The following is a 23,912-nucleotide window of genomic DNA, read 5'->3' on the forward strand; positions in this document are numbered from 1 at the left end:
TTTACCAAGAACGATGCTGCATTTCTCCATCTTCTAGACCGTGGACGATGGACGAACACTCATACAGAGCCACAGTATGCATGTGTATACCAACGTAGACACGTGTACTGTAACTAGACGCACAGAACTACATGTACCCTCGACCTCACGGTGCGCTCACGAGGACAATCACGTTTCCCTTCCAGTCTACCGGCTGCGGTTGCAGATAGCAGCTCGCCATATGTGCTGCTGCATGTAGCAGCCCACAGCTGCCAGCAGTAGACGGCTGGAGTTCACTCAACAGCTTCCAGGAATGAATGAAATAGACTGTGAAACAGGGAGGTGCCACAAAAGGAAAAGAAAGAAAAGAAATCAATGCTCAGCACATCTTGAATATAACATTATTTAAAGATTATTCACTCCGTAACGTGTTTCTTTTTCGACCCCCCCCTTTTTTTCTCCCCTGTTGTATCCAGCCAATGACCCCACTCTTTCGAGCCGTCCCGATCGCTGCTCCGCCCCCTCTGCCCATCCGGAGAGGGCTGCAGACTACCACATGTCTCCTCCGATACATGTGGAGCCGCCAGCCGCTTCTTTTCACCTGGCAGTGAGGAGTTTCGCCAGGGAAACATAGCACGTGGGAGGATCACGTTATTCCCAGCAGCCCCCCCCCCGAACAGGCGCCCCGACTGACCAGAGGAGGCGCTAGTGCAGCGATCAGAACACATGTCCACACATACCACACATACCCATATCCGGCTTCCCACGTGCAGATACGGCCAATCGTGTCTGTAGGGACTCCCGACCAAGCCGGAGGTAACACGGGGATTCGAACCGGCGATCCCCACGTTGGTAGGCAACGGACTAGACCGCTACGCTACCCGGACGCCCCGTAAAGTGTTTCAATGAGTGTTTGGACCAGGCTGTAAAGTGTTTTACAGGACTGTAGTAAATGTACCCATCCTGTAAAGCACGCGTCAAAACCATCCCAAATTGTTTTGGAACTTTTTTTGTGACAATTATTATTCTGAATGTTACTTTTATGATTCTTTCATTAATACCAAGAAGAAGGAAAAAATGTGGAGGGTGCCTCGCAGCCAAGAATAAAAAAAATTAATGCATTTGAGTGCAGGCCTTCACTTGAAATCCTGATTGTTTTGATGGGATGAATTACACCATGGCTGCAGGCCTAGTTGGCTCTGCATGTGAGCAGCAGCCATTAATTTTCATGAGCCTGGGCTTCAGGATGTAGGACTGAATTACCAGAGAGATTGTGGGCTGAAAAATGCTAAAGAGCTTTATATTTAAAGCACTCCTGAAACATTTGCATTCTTCAAAAGAAGACCGTTTAAGGCACAAATTTAAAAGAGGTTTTGAGGATCCGTGGGAGAAGTGTGAAGATTTTGGGTTATTGTTATCTCCGCCAGGCGGTAACCTGGAGGGACCCATGCATTTGGACGTGTGTGTGTGTGTGTGTGTGTGTCTGTCCGCAGCTAATCTCGCAAACTGCTGGACCTATCAGCCTATTTTTATTTTATTTTTTGTGCAGTTATGAGTTTATGATGAAGAACCTCTCGTGGTTGCGGTGATTAACAACCTTCGAAAAACGTTTGTTCTCGCCATCGCCGCTCACTCTCTAGCTCGCTCGACCAATGTTGCTCTCTGTCGCTGCCCGACTCTTGAGTTATATGTGCGCATGCGCAACTCACTTCTACGGTTGCGTCATATCGCGCAGCAACAGGGTCAAGACCAAAACATGATGTATTCGGGTATGAGTCTTGAAAGTAAAGGATAAGTCGATCGTATTTCGCAAGGCAGCAAATCGTTCCCTGTTTATCTCAACACAGGAGAACTGGACGAACACTGGATGAATCAAAAAGAATTCGCCTTATTCACCTCGCCGCCACACGGAAGTGCCATAGTCTCCAGAGCTAAAACTCCGCTATGGAAATACATTTGCAAGAGTAGGAATAACCACAGTCACAGCTGCAAATCATCCCAGTAGCTACAATAAAACACTTCCCATGGCTGAGCTGTGTTTTCTTACCGTTGTTTGTGGGTGGCAATATAAACAAGCATGAAACCGTCCAGACCAAAATTGTATCAGTAATCTGATTACTTCTTTTTCTTCTGTAACCATATTGGAATACAGTTACAATTTTTGTATACTAATTATGTAACGCCCGTTACTGTCTCCCGTCACTCCCCAAGCCTGAGGAATTCACACTGCGTCCCAGCAAACATGCTTCTTTGGGGCCCATGTGGAGCCACTGTGGGCAGGAACACAGGGCCCACTGTGGTCAGCCTACTGTGGGCCCCGTTACCGACATGAAATGCGGGGCACATGTGGTCCCCACACTAAAGGCCCCTGGTGAGGCCCCAGTGGGCTGCCCACGCTCAGAGTGGGCCCTCAGTGGGACCCATTGTGGGCCCGCAGCATGCCCATAGTATGCCCACACTTTGGGCTGGGAGCAGTGGTCCCACACGGGCCCATAGTGCCCCATGTGTACCTGGTATGCTAGTGACATTTATTGACAGCCAGCTCAAACAAAAAAATGAAGAAAATATAAATTATACGAAGAAAGAATTTATTGAAAATTGGAAACAATTGGAATTGAAAAACAAAACTATATACCAAATTAAATGCTTTTATAAAACAGAACAACAAACATATACCACATTTGAACACAATAAGAACATAGAAAACAACAATTGAAATGTAAATGCACAGTATGAGTTAGCCACAGGTGGAGCATTTAATCTAGCCTGGGATTCCATTCACCTGTTGGGGTAGAGGCAAATCTCGAACAGCGATGTCTCGAAACCTGGGCAAGTAAAGCCAAAATTATCTGTATGTGAACGTGTTTTTTATTTTTAGGTTAACTGACACTTTGATTGTTCCGTAGACTCAGGCGGGGCAAAATTCAAATTAAACTACCCAAATCCAACTTCTTGGAGTATTTAAAGGAATGAGGATTGGCACCCCCTCGTGACCAAGCCCAAACTGGACCAGGGCTATAGGCTATATTTACTTGTGTACTGCTAGAGTGATGGAGTGTGTCAAGTTTATTACTGCACACATGCACAACATGTCAGATGTATTACAGACTATATGAGACTACAATAAGCTGCTGTGTGTATGTTCGCTAAATTTCTGATGGTTCAAAATTATTAAAATGTTAAAGTTAGGAGTAATAGTTCATCTGTAATTAAGTTGGTTAAAAAAACAGCATGAGCTGCTCTATGGGAACATTTAAGGGACAAAAAATTAACAAACTAGTGTTCTTTCTCTTAACTATAATATGAAACGGCTGCGACAAACCAAAAAGTTGAGACGGTACTTGTCTTGTTGGATGGGCAGTTTTAGTTAGGTATGGGATGGACCGGTTATACCTTGGACAACTTGTTTACATTTTACTGTCATTTTTGCAGAGGTCTGACTATATGCAGCATTGGGCATGGGCGGTAAATAAAAAGTTTGAGTACCACTTACCCTAAAGCAGTTGTAACCTTAAAACGTTTTAAGTGTACTGTCAACAGGGGGTTGACCTCAAAGGTCAAAACTGCTGTGGGCCCCGCATGGGCTAAACCACAGAGGGCCCATGTGGGCTTACTGTGGGCAAGACCATAGTGGGTTGCCCACTGAAAACCCTCATGGGGGCCTCAAAGGGCAAAACTGCTGTGGGCCCCGCATGGGCTAAACCACATGGGGCCCATATGGGCTTACTGTGGGCAAGCCCAACTGTGGTCTTGCCCACAGTAAGCCCACATAGGTGCCTCAAAGGGCAAAACTACTGTGGACCCCGCATGGGCTAACCACATGGAGCCCATGTGGTTTGCCTTATTTGGTATATGGGTTTGATGATTTTTGAGCCATACTCTGTTTTGCATGTAGGCTTCATACAGCACATTTATGATGGAAATACTATTTAGCACTACGTGTTGCACTGGGATGTGTGTTGCATTCAGATTTGAGCATCAGTGTAAGGGCTAGTATGGCATTTGTGGGCCCATGTCTATCTACGGTGTAAGGTTTTCTGGTTGGGTCTTGTATTTTTCTGTAGTATGTGTTGAACCTGCGCTTTAGCTATAAGTTCATGAAGATGTAGTCCAGTCTAAGAAAATATTTCCCACATGAAACTGCTCACAACAAGGTCTGTGAATTATCTTGTCTAACCGGGTAATGATTTCTGGAATGAGATGTTACTGTTGAGTTTTTCTTTTCTTTTTTTTCTCACTTAAGTTTTTATGAAGTTTTCAAAAAGATATAAACAGAACAGTACAGCAACATCAACATAAAACAGAATACAGTAAAATATACAACCAGATAAAAACAATTAAAACAAAAAACAAATAACAAAATAGCTGAAAAAACAAATAGTTGTCAGGGAATATTTCAATAGTCAAACAAATATTTTAATTAGGCATTCATTTAATCAGTGTCATTTCCCATATAAGTGTTCAATTTTTTTCCAGTTCTTTTCAAATATATTCTCTTGGACTCTCAAAATGTATGTCCACTTTTCCATAACAAAAATGTCTTGGACAATTTCCATATATATATATTCATATAAAGCAAAGAGAGTAGGAGAAAGACAACAGCCTTGTCTTGAACCTCTCTCCAGCTGAATCCTATTAGACAGGCTTCCATTTACCTTAATTCTAGCTATAGGCTCATGATAAATAGTTTTAATACACCAATTTGACTTTGCATTAAAAGCTCTCTTCAGTATTTTATATAAAAACACCCAACTAACATTATCAAATGCTTTTTCTGCATCCAAACTAACCAGAACTGAACTTGTACCCTTTTTTGAGCATTGTCTACAATATGGAGGGTTCTTCTAATATTGTCCTGTGTTTGGTGCCCTCTAACAAATCCAGTTTGGTCTTCACTGATTACGTCTGCTACAAAAGTCTCAAATCTTTAGTTATAAGTTCATGTAGGTGTAGTTCAGTCTATGAAAATAGGCATAATATTTGATTTTATTTGACACCAAACTAACACTGCACCACCTGATTTTGACTGACACACCCTCCACTGCGCCTCCACGCCCATTTCTGCGCAAGTGACGTCATAGCAAGCCCAGAATTTAGCAAATGCGCCTGGGTGAAAGAAAAGCCACCTTGCACCCAATGAAATTGTCACTACGTCTGCGTTAGCGCTACCACCGGCCTTGCACCATCCGGAAACTAGAGCCCTAAATGTTAAATCTAAACGTTAACTCTCAATCGAAATTTAAAATCTGCCTAGCCCTCTCTTTTAACTTACGTCTCCTCCAGTCTAGCTGCGCGGCTGCAAGCAATCAACTCATCAAAGAGCCACGTCCCATGTCAATCCCCTCCCGCCGCAGGTTCACTACAGTATGCTGCAACTCTTTGGGTATCATAATTTGCACATATATATTAGTGTTTGTCAAAAACATGTCAACAAAAGTAACAGAGGGCCCTATTTTACATCTAGATGCTCAGCCCATACGGGATTAAAAGGCGCACACAAGAATCATTTCCATGCTCACGGATGCAGGACTAAATTATAACAATTATAGAAATACTTTTATAGAATATTGCATATATGTTCATATATGACATACCATCTGCACAAATAACTGTCATATTTTACATACATCTGCTATCTCTTCTTGAAAACAAATTCAGTATACTGAAACCCCCCCCAAGACTCCCCCCCCCTATTTCACACCCTCCCTGTATGACGATTTAACTTTGTGTGTGTGTGTGTGTGTGTGTGTGTGTGTGTGTGTGTGTGTGTGTGTGTGTGTGTGTGTGTGTGTGTGTAAGCACGTGAATGTCTCTCTCTCATGCTAGTGCAGCATGAGAGCCCATCTGTGAGAGAAAAAACAAAAAATACAATCCATTAACTGAATAACAAAAAAAAAGCAAAGCCTAAAAGGCAGGCGGAATGTCTGCATACATGAAGGCGAATTCACTTAAAGGGATTCTGTCTTTTTCTTGGCACAATTTTTTTTAGTAAAACAACAATCCACTACAGACTTTACTAGTGTGTTGAGAGATATATGTTCTACCTGTCATAGATTTTGACACATTATGGAGAGGATCAGATTCACGTCCTTGGGTTGCAGGACAAGAGAGGAAACATCTGTGTTATAACACAATTCTACAATTCTATGCTAGATATTGTGTCACCTGGTTTTGTCCACCACGTAGAGCCTCATTGACGTTAATACAATCGAAAGTCTCTAGGTCTTCACATAAATATGAATCATCAGTTAACTTCTTCAGTTCCTCTCTGAATGCAAGTTTTGCATATTTGATGCACTATGGCATGTTCTCCTTTCCTCTGTGTCCATCCACAATGTTCTCTTTTCCTCCTCCTCTGAGTCCATCCACCATGCTCCCTCCGTCCTCCCCTGTATCCATCCACTATGCTCTTTTCTCCTCCTCTGTATCCATCTACCATGCTATCTCATCCTCCTCTGTATCTATCCACCATGCTATCTACTCCTCTTTATCCATCCACCACCTCTTTTCTATCTTCAAAGGTGTCTAGGGCAAGATATGGAGACTGTGTATACATTGGAGGGAGAAAAGCCCATGAGTGCTTGGTGCATTTAAAATGGCAAATATGTTTGCAGGGTAGGAAAGACTCCTGAAATGATCCGCACTCACACGATGCCCCTCTGAGGTCCAGAGAGTAAAAGGTGTGGGATTGTTCACTCCTGACTAAACATGCGCCATCATCTCTGTCCACGATATCCTGGGTGCTGAAATGGGACTTTGAACTGATGCTCTTCAGAAAGTGCAGGACCACATTCTTTTTTTCAGGAATGAACTGTCTAACAATGGTCTCAACTAGAGATGAAACAGTCCCATTACCTGAGATTTTCAGGTAAAAAGCCTTGAAATTTTTGTTCATGGTTTTGACACCACTGTTGGTGGTCACTGAAACATTAAATGCCTCAGGAGCATAAGCTCTGCACCATTTCTGAAAAGGAACCAGCAAAAAAAAAACCCCACTATAATTCTTCTTTGGACATGTATGGTTGAATTACTCCTCTATTACCTCTTGTCACTGTGTAGCATACAGTAGGAAGCAAAACAGAAAGTTACTGTGTTTGATGTGCTGGGTCGATAGTGAGCAGGCATATGCATTGCAGGTGAGCAGCGGAGGGGTGGGTAAATGCAGGTGGGGGTGAGGGAGATTAGAATTAAGGGTGGGATAATTTGCATAGTCATAGATTATGAATTTCTTAATAAGGGAGAATCAGTAGACATAATTTTCAGGATTTTAACAAGATAATTTACTTATTTTTTAGGGAAAAACACATCAGACAGTTTATTATATCAAGCAGAGCATTTTATGTCTTAAAACATTACTGGAGGGGGACTTTAAGCAAATGTTTGTGTCATCTGCTAGTTTACATAACATAAACCTGCAGTAGGTAACATGAACGGATGGAAATGGAAGTCCTTCTGCCTGTCTCTGCTGCCTCCATCACTTTGCTAAGACCCTCCCACCAAAGGACCTCTGCATCGCTCTTCAGCCACTTCCACTCATGTACAACCAGGAAATGTCAGAGCATGACTTGTAAAACTCGTATCATGGTTGAAAATTATTTCTTTCAGTGAATCTTTTAGTTAGTTACACTAATATTGTTCACGTGAAGCAGCCATTTCGAGTTGGTCTCTTTTTTAGGGTTAGGTTTTTAGGTTTTTGGGGATTTTTAGGGTTAGGGTTATCACCGCTTGTGGTTGTAATGTGGTTGTAATTGTAAATGCATCAACATTTGTAGAAAAGCCAATAGGAACATGTTCTCTCTGAAATGACCCGTGATTGGCTAAAATCTCCCGTCCCGGGTTAGATTTGCTAAAGCCTGAATACAGAGCAAAGAATTCAAATGTTTTGTCAGTTCACTTGAATTACAGCATGCTGAATGGTCATTATGGATTTTTTTTTTTGCCCAATGACAAAAAAAGAAGCCTACCCCAGTTTTAAATTCCCTACCCAGAGCAGAGATCCCTTGACAATTGCACTTTTTTAATATGCAGAGTCATTATTTATGCAACTAAAAAAAAGAAATGGCGAGATTCCGCAGCCCTGTCTTATTCCACATTCAATAAAGAATCTCTGTGAAGTACCTTGTAATGGAAGATTTGTACAACCATTATATATTTTTTGAACAGCCCTCAAAAATAATCTCCAGATATTAAAAAACTGTTTAGCCTTAAAAATGAACCCATGCTCCACAGTCAAAGTTTTTATAGAAGTCTATAACATAAAAAAAGAACTTTTGTCCAATACAAGATCATTATAATCGACCTCATCTAAAATGTCTGATGTTATTTCTAATGTGTCTTTCCCACATGAAACCAGATTTTTCATCAATTATAACATCGAATCCCACTTTAAGTCTTTTAGCAACTACTAAAGCAAACAACTTTGACTCATTTAAAAAGCTTATAGGTCTCCAGTTTTCTATATAAAGATCGTCCTTCTTTGGTTTTGGAATTAAGGTTATAACACCTTTTCAATGATGAGGTTTATTCCCCCTTTTAACTGGATTCAATAAACATAGAAACTATAAAGGGTGATAGTTTATCCTTAAACACTTTATAAAATTAACCTGTAAAACTATCATTGCTGAGAGTTTTTTTTTTTTACCTTTTAGAAAACGAATGCAGGGGAGTCCGGGTAGCATAGCGGTCTATTCCGTTACCTACCAACACGGAGATCGCCGGTTCGAATCCCTGTGTTACCTCCGGCTTGGTCGGGCATCCCTACAGACACAGTTGACCATGTCTGCGGGTGGGAAGCCGGATGCGATACGTCCCCCTGGCGAAACTCCTCACTGTCAGGTGAAAAGAAGCAGCTGGCAACTCCACATGTATCAGAGGAGGCATGTGGTAGTCTGCAGCCCCCCCCCCCCGGATCAGCAAAGGGGGTGGGGCAGTGACCGGGATGGCTCGGAAGAGTGGGGTAATTGGCCGGATACAATTGGGAAAAAAGGGGTAAAAGAAAAAAAGAAAACGAATGCATTCTTTGACTTCCACATCCCAATTCCATCATCACACAAAGCTTCACAGTCATTGTCTATTCCCCCTGCAGTATTGGAGACATGGTCTAGAAAAGAATCTGCATTGGAGTGAGTACAGGCCGATAGAGATAATGACAGAACTGTATGACATATCTAGATATCTCTACTGAGTCATCACTGCCAATGTTTTTAGTCATCAGTTTGCATACCATAGACGGTTCACTGTTCCTTTTTCCAGATTAAACAAATATTTTGAATTTCTCTCTCTCTCTCTCTGTTCCAATCATTTGCATCTTGATCTAACTTCCTGAGGATTCAAGTCTATTTTCATAGATAAATCTATTCTACCTTTAACAGTCCTTTCTTATTTTTCTCTCTTAACCTGAGCAATCAACTTCTCTGTTGAAATAACTAAATTCCTTACTTAAAATTTCATTATATCCCAAGTTATTCAGTAGTTCAGCATGTCTGTAATTCTTCTCAATAATCTAAATTGTTTTAACCGCAAACACCTTATTCTCTAATAAAATCTTGTTTAGCCTCCAATAAGCTTTACTGATTTTTGTTTTGGGTGAACTCTGCATGTTAAATTTGATAGATGTACCTTGAGTTCAGTTCATACAGAGGGTTCAATCAAAACATTTTCTACCTTATCTTCTATATCATCAGAGATCAACCAGAAGTCAATATGTGATTTATAGGATAAATCCATGTTATTCCATGTATATTCTCTTATCAGGGCTTCTATGTCTCAATACATCAGGATTTCTTCTTCTTCTAAAAAAAACTTCTTCTTCTTCTTCTTCTTCTTCTTCTTCTTCTCCTCCTCCTCCCCCTTCTTTGTTCTCTGTTTCTTAGGGGTCACCACAGCAGATTTGTGTCCTCCATAGCTTTCTGTCTGACACAACCCTCTCCTGCAGTCCAACCCTCCTCATGTTCTCCTCTATCTGGTCTCCCTATCTTTTCCTTGGTCCCCCTCTTTTGCCAGTTATTTTTGGGTCCAATACCTTCTTTCCCATATAGTCTATGCCTCCTCTTTGTACATTTCCAAACCATCTCAATCTTGTCTCTCTCAATTTCTCATCCATTCCTCTGATCTTGAACGTAGTTTCCACTTCTTCATTTCTCTTCTGGTCTTTTCCAGTCACTCTCAAGGAATCCCATTTTATGTATCATAATCCCTGAACTGAATCATTGGCTTTGGGGGGGGCTATTTAATGTCTCATCAAACACAGTATTAAAATTAGAAATTCTCCACGTTTTACCACTCTCATCTCCACCATCCGGAATCCCCCATGCATGATTGCTTCCAGTCTCAGGGAGATATTAATTGAGAGGTGTGGCTTCCCCCGTCTTGCAATGCTGGCATGTAAATACACCCTTAGGGTCATTAATGAATCCGAACCTTTTTATAAAGGCATGCTCGTTTTATCAAGGCTAATAACTGATTATCTGGTCAATAAGTGGCATGTAATTTGGTTTACTAATGACTCGATGGATGATGATTATTGGAAGATATTGATCTCTATTAAAAGTCTTTGTCCAGGGTTGGTTGTCTAAGGACACTGATTGTTCCCCTCTTCAATGCATTGATTGTTTTCAAAAATAAACGCAGGTTCTGCAATAATTTGGTGGTTTTGCCAACAGTAGCAGGCTAGCTAAGAGAAATGTAAGGACATATTATAAAATGTCAAGTGTATGACATAATCCATGACAGGGTAATGAATTGTGGCAAAAAGACTCTTGCCTTTGGGTTGACATGCTACATTTTCCATTGTGGGAGTGCTATGAAAATTCTCAGCAAGAGAGTGCAGATTCACATTAAGGGCTATATTTTTATTAAAAAATAATATTTTTTACATTAATGTCCCATGCTACATTAGAGGTATACGGTTTTAGAGCATATGATATGCTGTGAAAGAAGAGTATTTTTAAAAAGATTACTTTTTTCTTGGGACAACCTCCTGACCCTCTTCCAGGAAATCTCCCACTAATCTGCAACTGACTATCTCGCCCCTTTTCAGATGCTCTGTTCCCTGTGCAGTTCAGCAGGTCAAATGTGGTACAGCATCTGTTTGGATTAGCTGTTTTATTATCAGTGTTTTTCAATGCATAAAGTATAATGTGTAGGTTGATTGGTGAATCTTAGAGCAAACACTGCCAAGCTTAGAATCTGGTTTGGGGCCACCCATGCAAGTGTCCGTATTAATGTCTTTATGCATGCTCAATAATTCAGATAAGGAAATCACAGAAAGTTGAATCATTTCATCTCGACACAGCGTTTATTGAGACAAACGCTTCATCACTCATCTAAGTGACCTCTTCAGTCTCAAGTGACTGCAGGTACCCCCACCCTTATTCAATTCAATTTATTGTCATTATGCCACTGTATTATAAACAATACAGTGGCATAAAGACCAAAACCAATGATCAGTTTCATATGCAAATTGCCTTGACTATTAACTAGAGTTACAATGGCTATAGGATTGGGGAATGGTTGCAATTACAGCATTGTAAAGTGGTGACAGATGTACTATTCTTTTTTATTTTTGTGTTTGTGTATTCTTATTTTTTTACTCTTTTATTTTTTGTTTTATCGTATTTTCCAAATACCACCCCTCAGTTGCTTTCAACCCCCAAAAAACGCTGCACCAGAAGTGGGTCAACCCCAAGGATATGGTCTCCCGGCACAAACAGAGAAATATAGTGTACGCTGTTAAGTGCCAGGAGGGTTGCTGTGACTTGTACATTGGGGAAACTAAGCAGATGCTGGCCAAGAAGATGGCACAACACAGGAGAGCTAACACGTCAGGCCAGGACTCCACAGTCTACACCCATCTACAGGCCAGTTGCCACTCTTTCAAGGATGAGGATGTGCACGTCCTTGATAGGGAGGAACGCTGGTTTGAACGGGGAGTCAAAGAAGCCATCCATGTGAAGAGGGAACGACCATCCCTGAACCGGGGGGGGGGGGGCTAAGAGTACATCTGTCACCGTCTTACAATGCTGTGATCGCAACCATTCCCAAATCCTCTGTGAACAGTACACATGGCCATTGCAACATGCCATGGGTGTGTGTGTGTGTGCGTGTGAATTAACTAATTGTAAAGTGCTTTGAGTGGCTGTTGCAGCTAGAAAAGCGCTATATAAAATGCAATTGATTGATTGATTTATTGATTGTGATAGTCACGCCTATATTTGCATATGAAACTGGTTGTTGGTTTTGGTCGTTATGCCACTGTAATGCTTATAAGGGGTGGGGATACCTGCAGTCAGTTTAGACTGAAGAGGTCCCTTAGATGAGTGATGAAACGTGTCTCTCAATAAACAGTGTCCAGATGAACTGATTCAACTTTGTGTATGTATTAATGGTCTATAAAGTTTTAGATTAGTGTCCAATAAATATCATTCGCAACCATTCTGCGAATTCTTCTCATTCTCTTTCTTTCATTTGAGTTCAATTTCAAAAGTTCATCCATCTCAAAGTGGTAATAGACGTGAGGCCCACTCATTGACTCCCATTCATTGACAGCCCTTCCCTAAACATTAACCCTAACCTTAACCACACAAACTACATGCCTTACCCTAACCCTTACCCTTACCCTAACCCTAACCTAACCCTAATTCTAACCTTAACCCTAAAACCAACCCCTAACCCTAAAATAGACCCTTTTACTTGTAGGGTTCGATAAAAGGGCCCCACAAGTGGGGTGTCACCAAGTTTAACTACAATTGTGGGGGTTGGTCCCCACAAGTGTAGTTAAACGTGGTACACACACACACACACACACACACACACACACACACACACACACACACACACACACACACACACACAATCGTGTACGCTTCCTCTCAAGGTTGCTCTCACACACTATTTTTCTTTCACAAGCAGAAAAAACTCATTATTCAATTTCACATGTCTTGCTTTTACAAGAGTGTTGTGCACATCTTTTATTCAGGCGGTGATTTTGATGCCAGAAGTGAGACGGTGCACCTTAACGCCAAACTAACAACAAAAAAAACCTTTCTTTTCTGCCGCATGCTTATGACATCCCCGCAGACGATCAGGGGTTTTTTTTGGCTCAAAAGGGATTTTAAATGAGATTTCCCGGCTCGCTGTGAAAGTCTGGATATGTAAAGAGAATGAGTAAGGCCCTCCTTTCCCCCCGGTGCAGGTCTGTTTGAGCGCCTGTCTTCACCTCCAGGGCTGCTGCGGTTGTTACCGGACATCTCTCCGAGGCTCGCTGTGTCTCTGAAAAGGAGCCAAGTGATCCTTGATGCGTGCTCAATAACACAGGTAAGAACATCAGAGAAGGTCGAATCAGTTCATCCGGACACAGGCGCCGATCTACGTGGTGGCAAGGGGTGGCAGCTGCCACCTCTGGGACACAGTCTTGCCACCCCTGTTGCCACCCCATTTATAAATCACATAGTATGTTTTTAAAGTATATTTTATGTACATGCATGGTGAAGGTCAATGAGACCCGCACCAAAATAATCTCAAACAGAAGTCGTCGATTTAGAATCCCCCTCCCCCTCGCAGGCGCGGATCTACGGGGTGGCACACAGTCTTGCCACCCCTTTGCCAACCCCAGGAAAAAATCTCTAGATCCGCCACTGTCCGGACACAACGTTTATTGACAGCTATACGTTTCATCACTCATCTACGTGACCTCTTCAGGCAAAACTGACTGCAGGTGTCCCCACCCCCTTATAAACAATACAGTTGTATCAGAGCCCTAGAAAGAGAGAGTTACGTCAATGAGGGGTCAGAACGCGAGAGGGTCACGTGGTTCATGTAGCCGCCGAATAGTTCCAAACGAAGCTTGGCGGGTCATTTAAATGAACTGCTTAGCCGCGATTTCTGGTAACTACTAACCAATATTTTCAGACTTTTACATTTATATTATAAATATAGATATATTCCAACGTGACACATATTCTATATGCACTGTTTGGAACTATCCGGGGCTCCCATGATCCGCCATTGCTGTTGGGCCAATGACGTCTACGGAGTTGACGTAACTCTCTCTTTCTAGGGCTCTGAGTTGTATAACGACAGAAACCAACGACCAGTTTCAAAGAGAGTCAAAGAGGCCATCTATATTAAGAGGGAACGACCATCCCTAAACCGAGGGGTTGGGGTGGGGTAGGGGTGGGGGAACCGAGGGGTTGGGGGGGTGGCTAAGAGTACATCTGTCGCCATTTTACAATGCTGGGATTGCAAACGTTCTCAAATCCTCTGTGAATAGTGCACATGGCCGTTGAAACTTTAGTTAATTAATGGTCACACCCATATTTGCATATGAAACTGGTCGTTGGTTTCAGTCGTTATACAACTGTCGCCATCTTCTAATGCTGTGATTACTGTGATTCCCTACAATCCTCTGTGAATGTCTTAATGCATGCTCAATAATCCAGGTCAGAAAATCAGAGAAGGTTGAATCAGTTCATCTGGATACAATGTTTACTGACAGATTCAGTCAGTTGTCAGTTCTGTCAGTAAACGTTGTATCCGGATGAACTGGTTCAACCTTATTTGATCCTCTGCGAATAGTACACGTGGCTTGTGAAGCTCTACTTAATGGCCACGCCTACATTTGCATATGAAACGTGTCGTTGGTTTCGGTCGTTATGCCACTGTATTGTTTATAAGGGTGGGGGCACCTGCAGTCAGTCTAGACTGAGGAGGCCACTTAGTTGAATGATGAAACGTATCTGGCAATCAACGTTCTATATCCAGATGAGCTAATCCAACCTTCTTTGAGGAGCAAGGTGATGCGTCCTCCCGTCCTAAAGAAAGATTGAACCCTGTTGAAAGACTGCAAAAGAGTGCACAGCACTAATAAATGCAGGCATTTGCTCTTTCTGCGTACAACGGGAGGGGAGGGGAGGGGGGGCTTTCATATTGTAAAGAGAGGTAGGTCTCCCTGATGTACATTTATAGATCACCAGATCAATACAGAGGAACCCAAGAGTGGGGAAGGAATTTACCAATGACTGATTACATGAGCAGGGAAGTCTCTGTCCTTTGTCACCTGATTATAGGGCATTCGTGGATAATTCGTAATTGATTATCAATTTATAAATCTTACAGTCTATCGATTGCTCGACCCTTGGCTATTGGTAAAATCAAGTCAAGTGTCGCTGAAAATCACTTCAGTATTTTCCTTGAGCCTGATTGTCCCAACATGCACATATATACACACGAGCCCACACGCACACACCCCCTCACACACACAGAGTCACAACCCATGTGCCTGTCATGTAGTCACCTGTTCTAATCTCTTTTTCTTTCTATCGATCCTTCGTGTGGGTCAGTACGTGCTGTATACGTGTGACAGCCTGTGTGTTTGAGTAGGTGTGTGTGTACCGATGTTTGCGTGTGTAAACGCGTGTATATGTGAGTGCATGTGCATGACAAAACGATTGCATCTGGGATTGTCAAATTTGCGGCAAGAATTCAAAAGAGAAAAAAAATCCAGTTTTGCCCTGGTTTTGAGGAGCTAGCCAGCGGATGTGTGCTGCTAGATGATGGAGAATGGTGCGTACGAGTGAAAACAGCCTTAAAACCTCCCGCTGACGTCTCGCTAAGAGGCAGTTAATGCGTGACCAAGCCAGCCTCCTCGTGTGCGTGCGCGCGTGTGCTCGCTGATACAATGTAACAACAGTACCTGTTACAGAAAACCTCTCAGACAATATACTCTTGCCAGCTCTCTCTCTCTCCTCTCCTCTCTCTCTCTCTCTCTCTCTCTCTCTCTCTCTCTCTCTCTCTCTCTCTCTCTCTCTCTCTCTCTCTCTCTCTCTCTCTCTCTCTCTCTCTCTCTCTCCTCTCTCACAGGCTTGCGCTACTTTCCTATAGTCTAAGTGAGCTATGGAGTCCACCTACGTCGCCCTTGTCACCACGGAGCCTGGCGTTGTCCCTGGAGACAGCTATCTGGAAGTTCTACCGCTAATTGACGATCGGTTTTAAGATTACCTTTGGTAAAAGGGGTGTTTGCACAAAACATATGCAAAGCACACACACGCACACGCGCACGCACACACACACACACACACACACATATACAGAACACAGCCGCACACAAACACACGCCTCGAATCTACACACACACACACACACACATGCACACAGAACACAGCCGCAACACAAATCCATGCCACAAATACACACACACACACACACACACACATGCATGACAGCACACTCATACAAGCATACACGTGTGCATGCACACAAAAGTGTCCACACATTTTCAGTGCACACGTCTGCACACAGATGAAGATACTGGTGCATGTGTACAGCTTGAACATACAACAGGAGCATGGACGCACACACGTAGAGAAAAACAGTCAGTGAGTGTTTGGAGAATGAAAGTGAATGACGGGGAGATCAATTAATCAACTAAACACACAGACGGCATATGGTGCGCACACACACAGACACACACACACACACACAGGTACACACATGCAGAAGGAGTTCTGGCCTTATAGATCGTGGCAACCATGGCAAGCGGAGAATTACCTGGTCTGTTCTTATCCATGGGAGAACATAAGATAGGAGATGGAAGGGAAGTTAAACAGCAGGTGAGGTGGAACAAAGAAAGCTACACAAAGGAACGTCACTTTTTATCTGTGTGACATGTTCAGTGACCAGGGTTGACTCTGGGATGCAGGTACAGCAGCCATTGTTAATGAGTACATGTATAGGTCTGGTCCACTCTGTCACACCATGGCACCTGTTCACATGGCTTGTTGAAACTCAGGTCTAAACTCGGTTACGGTTCCCCTGCCATCAGACACGAAAAGAGGTTAGCTGTTTATTAACCCATCAGCTTGCAGCTGATGGGTTAATAACAAACCTTCTGAGGGACCTGCATCTTGATTTAATGTCGTCCATCATTTTGTAAGAAGACGGGTCACTGTTTAGTCTGTGGCCATCAGCAAATGGTTGTGGTTGCACCGGGCAGAGGTCAACAGCAGAAAAGGATGAATGTGAAGCAAGGACATCTCAAAAACAAGGATACACAATAGCAGAGATTTAAAGCACAACTGCTGTGCGACTTCGTTGTTAACAGAACGATAAGGAATAATCCCCCCCCCCTTCTACTCCCCAATTGTATCCAGCCAATTACCCCACTCTTCCAAGCCATCCTGGTCATGGCTCTACCCCCTCTGCACATCCGGGGAGGGCTGCAGACTACCACATGCCTCCTCCGATACATGTGGACTCACCAGCCGCTTCTTTTCACCTGACAGTGAGGAGTCTCGCCATGGCATGTGGGAGGATCACGCTATCCCCCCCCCCAATTCCCCCTTCCCTCCCAACAGGCGCCTGGTTACACATGACATGAGGGACAGCGTTTTACTGTGTGTGTGTGTGTGTGTGTGTGTGTGTGTGTGTGTGTGTGTGTGTGTGTGTTGCAAATGTATTTCCTGCATTTGATGCGTGTGTACTGTGTCTTCCTGTCCTTCTTGGGTTCACATAAACTGCATCGCTTCTTCTTGTTGCTACCGGCTGCAACCTGGAGTGATGAAAACACTTCTCTCTCTCTCTATTGCTCCCTCTCTCTGTCTCTGTCTCTCTTGCTCTCTGTCCGTCTCTCTCTCTGTCTCTCTCTCTATTGCTCCCTCTCTCTGTCTCTCTCTTGCTCTCTCTCTGTCTCTCTGTCTCTCTCTCTCTCTCTCTCTCTTGCTCTCTCTCTCTCTTGCTCTCTCTCTGTCTCTCTCTCTTGCTCCCTCTCTCTGTCTCTTGCTCTCTCTCTCTGTCTCTTGCTCTCTCTCTGTCTGTCTCTCTCTCTTGCTCTCTGTCTCTCTCTCTTGCTCCCTCTCTCTGTCTCTTGCTCTCTCTCTCTCTCTCTCTTGCTCCCTCTCTCTGTCTCTTGCTCTCTCTCTCTCTCTCTCTCTCTCTGTCTCTCTCTCTTGCTCCCTCTCTCTGTCTCTTGCTCTCTCTCTCTCTCTCTCTTGCTCCCTCTCTCTGTCTCTTGCTCCCTCTCTCTTGCTCTCTCTGTCTCTTGCTCTCTCTCTCTGTCTCTCTCTCTGTCACTCTTTCTCTCTCTGTCTCTGTCTGTCTGTCTGTCTCTCGCTCTCTCTCACTTATGTCGTTACAGCAGGCCAAGGTAGGAGAGTCAGACACATACACACACACAATCACACACACACACACACACACACACACACACACACACACACACACACACACACACACACACACACATGCAATAACATAACTCGTGAGAGTTATGTTGGTTGGGTGGATGGAGCATCAGCATCCTTCTGCCGAATCCTGCTCATGATGGCTGCAGAAGCTGGGGTCCTTGGGATATGTTGTTTTTTTTCTGGATTTGAGGTCTTGCTAATGGTTTGTCCAGCTCCTCAAGAAAGCCGTCTCCTCTGGAGCCTCCCTCTGTTTCAGTCTGGGTTCAGCGCCATCCAGATGGCATGCCAAGAAGTCCACGATGATGAAGATTATGACAAGTGGCCAGCGTAGGGCTCTTCTTCTGCAGCTGTAGCCAGGCACCAGCTTGTCTAAATTGTCCGGCCCTCCTATTGTGGCATTGTAATGCATTATAATTTCTGATTTTTGATGCTCCTGGTCACAGATTCTCCATCCCTATGCAGTGTACTTATGAGCACCCCAATTTTGCCTTTCTTTGGCATATAGGACACCATGGATGTGTTAGCCATGAACAAAAACTTAGATGAATTGACAGGCCTGTTTTGAGTAGTCAACAGCTGAGGTGGGAGCTCTCACTTTTTTTTTTCTCATAGTGTTCCTACCATTGTCTGGTTCCTCTTGAGGAGCTCCTGTCCCAGCTTGTGTGAAGTAAAAAAAAAGTTATCACATATGATGTTATGGCCATGGAGCCCCTGCATCATGTCCAGGACAACCGCATCCCTTGGGGGGCTCCTCCATCTGGCTTCCTCGTATGCACTTGCAAGTTCTGCACTTAAAATGAAGCAGCATGCATCACAGGCAGCCCAGATCTTAATCCCATATCTTGCAGGTTTAGACGGTATTTACTGCCCCTAGATGGCATACGCTACTCATCAACATCATGACTTTCTCAGTTTTATGATGCTTGGGCCCAGTGGACCCGAATATCACATATGTAATATAAATGTATGGAGGGGTGCACTGTGTGCATTCAATGAAAATGTTTTCTTTTACAGGCTAGCGACTCTGAGGCTGAGGAAGAATTCATTGTAGGGCTATAAAATGAATCGAATGTTAATCTTGTCACGATTTTGGCTTTCCACGGTAAAATGAACATGATGGACTGTGACCCTGATGTTTAAAATGCTGCTCCTCTCAAACACCTCTCTGCTGCATATTAAATCAAGTGCTTCCTAAAACAACTGCCTGACCAATCACAGCTGTCCCCTTTAAGCATGTACCCTGCAGCAGCAGCCTGTGCAAAAATGTACTGGATAATAGAAGAGTAATATGCAAGAGCGAGCAAACGGGCAAAATGAAAATCAAACGTCTGGAGCAGAAAGCAAAGAGCTAGTCCCCTGAAACGGATCATCATCCGTTGTTTGGATTTCAGATTTAGGGCAAGTCATGTTAACCAAGAGCTATTTATATGTGAAGAGGGCTTTAGAATTGTGTCTGCACCACAGAGCAACCCAACTAAGTCTCATGTTGATGCAAAGACGTGTTAATTAGCAGGAATGTAGCACAACATGGAAGTGAAAGCGGTGCTCCGTTCTTCAAATGCGAAAGTGCAATACAAATATGTTGTCCCTAAAAATCAACGAATAATCGTGATAAATAATTGCCATCTCAATACTGAGCAAAATAATCGTAAATATAATTTTGGCCATAATCGTGCGGCCCTAATTCATTGTATCACTTTTACTAAACATTCAAAACCTGTCCCACAGACCCGAACACCACACGATTAAAAAAAACAAAACAACACTTCAACCTTGAACAATTTAAAATTATCTTTTTCGATGAACTTATCCAAACGTTTTTGGGGTTGCTGTAACTCCATCCCACCCCCACCCACCACCTACCACCCTTCCCCCAAATCTATGCAGATTGTTCAGCTAAACATGACACTAAACATCACTTTTTGACTGAGTGGGTTAGGGATGGGTGGCCTGGTGGCCCAGTGGTTAGCGCTGTCGCCTCACAGCAAGAAAGTCCTGGGTTCGAACTCCAGGGTTGTCCAAACTTGGGGGGGGTGGGGGCGTCCTCTGTGTGGAGTTTGCATGTTCTCCCCGTGTCTGCGGTGGGTTTTCTCTGGGTGCTCCGGTTTCCCCCACCATCAAAAAGAAACATGCATGTTAGGGCTGATACTCCTGTCTGTGCCCCTGAGCAAGGCAATGGGAAAAGAACTGGAGTTGGTCCCCGGGCGCAGCATGAAGGCCGCAGCCCACTGCTCCTAGCTACACAGATCACAGCTAGGATGGGTTAATTTGCAGTAACTGAATTTCCCCAAGGGGATTAATAGAGGACACTTGATTAACTAATTAATTAATTAATGACAGGTTCATGAGATGCTGTGCATCTGAAACGATAGCTATTTGTTCAGCCAGCCGGCTCTGGATGAACAAAGTTTTAAACAAAAGACGTATAGATGACCATAAGAAGTATAGAGAAGGTCAAGACGGTGGTGAACGTCAGTGATGGGGCAACATCACACACAAGCACTACCATGAAAAGAAACACACGTGCTCATACGCACACGAACAAAAACGCACACACAGACAAACACGCTCACAGACGCCATGACGCTCGCACAACCACGAGCAGGGCCCCCGCATCTTCACATCAATCTGTGGCATTTCCCATCTGCGTTATCTCCAGAGCCAATCAGAGAAAGGTTTATTCGACAAAGGTCATCCAATTGGTGGAACACCCAGGAAAGATGAAGAGAGAGAGAGCGAGAGGGGGGTGGTGGTGGATGAAACAAAAGAGGGGGAAAAAGAAATATGGCCACCTGACACGTTTTTCAAATGTTGAAGACAGGTGCAAATGATTTTTACTGGCCGCCAAGAAACTTTCCCCCAGAGAACAAACCATCAATTATCCACCATACAAGTTTTACATTTAATCTTGGAAAACGAGCAACAGAAATGTAAATTTCCTCTTCATTTAATTGTGAGTCTCTTATACATCATGTCTAATAAAATCAAATCTTTCAGAGACAGATGCCTGTGCGTGTGTGCGTTTGCGTATGAGAGCGCATGTGCACGCTTGCGTGTGTGTTTTGCACGTAACCTTCGATCCCCTCCTAAATGTCACCCAATCTCCAGCATGGGTTATGATTGGACAAGATGGGTTTCAGGGGTCACAGCTCCACCCGGGGTACGACATTACGGCTCGTGTATACCGTGTACCCATTACATCTTGAGGTTCAACTCCTCTCCAAGACCTTTGTGACATATCATTTACTCTCTCTCTCTCTCTCCACGTTTGTCTGCTACTAATCTGCTCTGTAATCTCTAGTAAAGTAAAAATACCATGAAGATAATGTCAGAGAAAGGTTCCTGGGTCATCGGGGCAATGAGCAAATGAGTGTCAGCGAGAAGGTAATGGTGAATCGCTTGCCTTTTCCTTTTTTCTCTCCCCCCCTTTTCTCCCCAGTTGTACTTTGCCAATTACCCCACACTTCCGAGCCGTCCCGACACATACATCCGGCTTCCCACCCGCAGACACGGCCAGTTGTGTCTGCAGGGATGCCCGACCAAGCCGGAAGTAACGCAGTGATTCGAACCGGCGATCCCCATGTTGGTAGACAACGGGATAGACCGCTACGCTGCTCGGACGCCCGCCCCTATAGAGTTGTTTTTTTTTTTTTAATTTATTATTTGATTGTATATCAGAGGAAAATGTTGATCTTACCCGCCGTCTTGTCCGCTGATCTATACGTAGCGACATCATTAGCCTGTGTACCTTCACGAGTGAACAGGTGTTTTTGCCCGGCCTAGATAAAGTCAGTCTTGGAGCAGGAAGTCGTCGATCGGTCCTTTTTAAAGGCAGAAGTTACCGCATATGTTTGGCGACGAGGTGAACTGTTTTTTTTCTTCTTTTCGGACGTGTCCCCGTTTTTGTTGTTAGCTTAAGCTAGGCTACAGTGCGCTAGCTAGCTAGGCGGCTACGTAGGAGCGGCGCGGGGACGAGAGGAACAGTGCAACGATGACTGCGGAGGAGCCAAACGTGCGGAATAATAAGGTGAGGAATAGGCGGGTAAACTATTATCTTAATGAATTAACTGTAAAAAAAGGCGCTATATAAAATGCTAATTGATTGATTGAGTGATTGACTGATTTGCCCGGTTGCCAAGAAATGTTGTTCTCACGACTTTACCACTTGATCCCCTGATCTGAAATAATATATGGATTGCTAAGTAACGACACCACGCCCGCTAAGGTGGAAGGCGGCTGAAGTTCCTCGGCAGCCATGTTGGCATGCCTTGTCTCACCAATCTGCGTACAAATAGCACGATATTACACTTTCACGTTGCGTGCAATGCACACGCCAAAATTAAATTTTGCGTGCAGATGATACGCCAATCCTCTCCATTAACTTCTGTGGAGAGCTGATGCGTCCAAATACCACGCATCATCTTGAACGGTCATGACGTCACCAGCGAGGCTCAGTTCTCCCAGTTCACCTGATGCGCCGACATCCTCAAGCAGGTAAGCAGGGGAAACAATCTTTTTTTTGGTAATTAAATCATGGTATCAACGGTACTATTTTAGTTATTTTATGAACCCTGACCCTAACCCTAGTTGTGGATGCCCGCGCTTCTGGTAAACTGGGCGAACTGAGCCTCGCTGGTGACGTCACGACCGTCCAAGGTAATGCGTGGTATTTGGACGCATCAGCTCTCCACAGAAGTTAAAGGAAAGGACTGGCGTATCATCTGCATGCAAAGTTGGATTTTGGCATGTGCATGTAATATCATGCTATTTGTACGCAGATTGGTAAGACCGGGTTGCTTAAATAGTTAATTGCATTACTATTGCGTTCCTGTCGGCTTGTCACTGTGACTAATTGTGCAGTATGCGGTTGCAGTAGCTGACTCAACGTAATAACCCCAATAATAAAATGGCCTATAAGAGTCACATCTACAGTGCCCCATTTATTTAAGTTGAGGGTTGAGCAAACACTAGTAAATACCAACCCCGATACTAACCTCCACAATATGCACACACCCTCATGCACAAATAACTAACTTTCAGAGTTGTGACCAAGTCACTGCTATGCAAGTCATAAGTAAGTCTCAAGTCTTAACCTTCGAGTCTCAAGTCAAGTCCCAAGTCATGAAGGGTAAGTCTCAAGTCAAGTCCCAAGTCACTGAGCTCAGGTCAAGTCAAGTCACAAGTCCCTAATTTCAGGTATCAAGTCATCAAGTCTCAAATGTAGGGTGTTTTATACCAATTTAACACATTTTTTTAAATTCAGGTAATATTAAATTGTTTCATTACAATAGTACATGAATAAACCACAGATAATGTTAGAAATAATTATTTTATTGTGTTCAAATTTGGACAACAGTTGGATTTTGTTTTACATTTAAGAAATAATAAAAGGCTCACTCTAAATCACAAATGAGCGCACAACTCTTAATAACTATACAAAACATATTGATCATTCCAATACACAATAAACGAACACTCTCTCTGCTTGTCTAGTTCGACCTACAATTCATTGCACTTGCAAAATATCAAGTTGGCTAGGACTTTATCGCCTCCCTCCAAAGCCACTCCTCCAAAACACGCAAACACGCACTGCCTGACTAGCCTACCGCTGGAGGTAGATAGGTTGACAGGCAGGTAGGCCATCCAATCATTTTAACCGGACACCTTAAAATGACTGGATGGGTTTATAACGGTCCTGCGACTTCCACAGATTACGCTTTTTATTTTTTTAATTTAGTGTCAGAGCATTTTATT

This window comes from Lampris incognitus, chromosome 20 (assembly GCF_029633865.1).
Source record: "Lampris incognitus isolate fLamInc1 chromosome 20, fLamInc1.hap2, whole genome shotgun sequence".
Classification (NCBI taxonomy): Eukaryota; Metazoa; Chordata; class Actinopteri; order Lampriformes; family Lampridae; genus Lampris; species Lampris incognitus.